Raw genomic sequence first — 3,822 nt, forward strand, 5'->3', positions numbered from 1 at the left:
GGCACCATTACACTGTAATAGTTCATGAAAATTCCCAGATAGCAGATTACATCAATTGTAATATTACTTTTTATGTTATGTTCTATAAATACTCATAATTTTAATGGTTTCAATGTGACTTACATAAGAATCAGTACAGAGGACACCAGGAGGCAATTTAGGAGAAAACATCAGCAGGCACTGCAGACTGATTCGGGTTCAGCCGTACTTTCTGAATCTTCCTGCATTTAGTCATGCTTTTTATTTTTTTTCCTTCTCCCCTCCACCTGAGTGACACCATAAAAAAATCTTGTTCTATAAAATCCATCTAGTCCCAAAGTTAGTATCACTGGCTGATTACTACTACATAGCAATTAGTTTTCTTAAAAAAAAAAAAAATAATAATAATAAATAAAATGTTTGCTTATTTATTTATTTATTTTGTAGCATAGAAACAAATGTTAAGATTTGATTTGGCTTTCTAGTATAGAATAGAATAATATAAGTCAGAAGGAACCATTGGAGATATCTATTCCAATTGCTGCTCCAAGCAGATTCAATTAAATCCAGTTGCTATGGACACTGTCAGACAAATTCTGAAATTTTCGAGGGATGGAGATTTCATAACATCTCTTGGGAACCTGTACCACTGTCTGATGTCTCTCATGGTGCAGAAGTTTTTCCTGACTTTTAATCAAAATTTCCTTGTTGCAACATGTGACCATCACACCTTCCAGATGAGTTTATCTTTTCTATGATCTCTTATTAAGCAGCTGTAGGTATATGATGCCCCTTAGACTTTTCCTAAGACTGAACAAACTCACCTCTCTCAGCTTTTACTTATACAGCATGTACTCCAGTCCTTTGGCCATTGTATGTCAATGTGTTCCTCATATGAGGGAGCCCCAAACTGGACACAGATATGAAAGTGAGAGAAGGATCACTTTTCTTGACTTGCTAACTGCACTCTTGCTAATACTCCTGTTGACCTTCTTTGCTGCAGTGGCTCACAGCTGACTTGTCCAGCTTGTCCACAAGGATTCCCAGGTTCTTTTCTGCTATTCTCAGAATAGCAGCCCTGTTCTGCAGCTTATGAGCTACTCTTCTCAACTAGGCATGGTCCACAAACTTTAATTAAATACTATTACTCCAGTTACAAACTGTTATGGATGTCACTCAAAACTGGCTACCAGCTAGACTTTGTATATCTGATCAAAACACTGTCCTCATTTCAGCTGGGATAAAGTTTTTGTTTGTTTGCTTGCTTTTTTTCTTTTTTTTCTTTTTTTTTTTTTTTTTTTTCAGTGTATCTGGTATGGTGCTGTGTTTTGGATTTAGGACGAGAATAATGTGGACAACACACTGATGTTTTAGTTATTCCTGAGCAGTGCTCCTGCTAAGTCAAGAACTTTTCAGCTTCTCGTACTGCCCTGCCAGTGAGGAGGCCTGTGGTACACAAGAAGCTGTGAGGGGACAGAACTGGGATGCCTGGCCCATACTAGCCAAAGGGATATTCCATACCATATGATGTCATGTGCAACAATAAAACTGGGGGAGTAGGCTGGGGAAGGGAAGGGGAGAACATCTAACATTGTTTGGGAACTGGCTGGGCATTGGCCAGCTGGTGGTGAGCAATTGCATTGTGCATCACTTATTTGTGTATTTCTTCTCCTCTCTTCCCCCTCTCTCCCCCTCTCCCCCCCCTTCTTTTCTATTAAACTCTACTTATGTCAACCCATGAGTTTTATTGTTTTTTGTTTGTTTGTTTTTTCCCCAGTTATCTTCCCCATCCCTGGGTGGGGGAGTGAGTGAATTGTTGTATGGTACTTAACTGCCAGCTGGGCTAAACCACAATATCTTTCAACTCCAATAGTCCAGCCAACTCATCTTAATGTCCACTTATCCAGTCCATATCTCACTAATTTGACCATAAAGATGTTGTGGAAGACTGTGTCAACAAACCTGCTAAAGTCAAGATAGACAACATCCACTCCTTTCCTTCATCCACAGAGCCAGTCATTTCATCACAAAAGGCAATTGGGCTAGTAAGAAGAGATTTGCCTTGGGTAAATCCATTATGTCTATTCCTAATATGAGAAAAATCTCAATAATTTTCTCAGACTGGGTCTTCTGTGAAGATATTTTATTCACGATTGCAGTGGCAGGAGTCTTGCAAGCAGAAGCACTCAGTAAAAGTATATCATAACCTTATATCCCTATTACCTGACTTTTGATTCCTCCTCTTTTCCTCATTGGCTGAGTACTACATGTTCACAAACAACTTGACTCTTATTACTCTACCATATATGTAGAATTTTATTTGACCAACCATTAATTTTTTCTTTTCCTTTTTTTTTCCTTCCTTCTCTCATTGCTAGAGGACCCATAATTATATTATTATTATTATTATTATTATTATTATTATTATTATTATTATTATTATTATTATTTTACTGATTTCACACTGCTCATCCTATTTTTCTTAGCTATGCTCCTTATTTTGTGATGGTGGGATCTTCTCCTCATGTGCCTAATATACTCCCCACTGTCATTTCTGCACAATCACTTTTGAATATGCAAGGTTAGTGGAATTTTCCACTGCAAAAACACATTCTACAGCAAAAACACAACTTTGTTTCTCACACTAATAACAGGCATGTGCTTCCCATGTTTAGAAATCACTTTCAAGAGATTTTTTCATGACCTGTCCAGAATCTTTCGCTACTGTAATTTATTCACCTTACAAAACTGAGGTACATCTCATTTAAGTCTAGAAATCATAGCTTAGATATCTACTTCAGGAAGAAATGAAAAGTTGATTATAAGTGCACATTTCTCATCATTGTCTGTAAAAACAATTTAAGGACAACTATGAGTGAATAGATTATGTCATCTGCACATCTATTGTCCTTAGTTCCTATTCTTTTTGTATAATTAGGTGTGATTTGGCCTACTTACTCATGAACAAAACAGAAACAATTTAGCAAAATTTAAAATGTGTCAGAACATTCATATCCAGTCCAAGATGAGTCTTCTTAAAACAAGTTCACTGCTTACATTAAACTGGCATAATTCCAAAACTTGCATAAATCTTAATGCAATATCCACAGCTGTACCCTTTTCATGTGGAAAACATGTTTTCCTCTTGTGCCACCACAACTTACTACTTCAGAACAGGAATAAGATCAGTGTGGATTTATAGCACCATAAGGTGCTCAATATAAAATTCTGACCCAGTGGAAGTCAATGGAAAATTTCTACCTACTTAGCCTTGCCACCTCAGTTTATCCTCGAGCTTACAAAGCAGAAGGAATGCAGTGACAGAAAAAGAAAATTATACAGTTCTTGATTTTTTTTCTAAACATACATAAAAAGTTAGAATAATCAACATACGTAGCTAGGAAAAATCACTTTGTGTTCCTTGACCAACCTAGAACAAGAATAGTTAAATATTCTAATTTATTAAGGCCAGTCTCACAACTTTAAGAACAATCTCATATTAACATCTTCAAAAAAAATAAGACTAGTTTTTAATTTGAATATTCACTGCAAATATACTCAAATTTTCTTAAGTCTTCTGTATGTCTTCTATTTTTAATATTAATATCAGTGACATAACTTTCATCTTTCATTATTCCAAAGTGTATATGTAAAAAAGAGAGAGATAAAGACAGAAGGATTGTTTCAGCATTTACCAAAAACATCAGCAGTTGTATTACATCTCAGTGTAAATGTTCGTCAAGCTATGCTTCACAAAGAAAGGCCCTTTGATATTCACTTTTTTTTTCCTTTTTCCTTTCAATGCATTAGATAAAGAAAAAAAAAAAAAAAAAAAAAAAAAAA

The sequence above is a fragment of the Oxyura jamaicensis genome, chromosome 2 (genome assembly GCF_011077185.1).
Source record: "Oxyura jamaicensis isolate SHBP4307 breed ruddy duck chromosome 2, BPBGC_Ojam_1.0, whole genome shotgun sequence".
Taxonomy (NCBI): Eukaryota; Metazoa; Chordata; class Aves; order Anseriformes; family Anatidae; genus Oxyura; species Oxyura jamaicensis.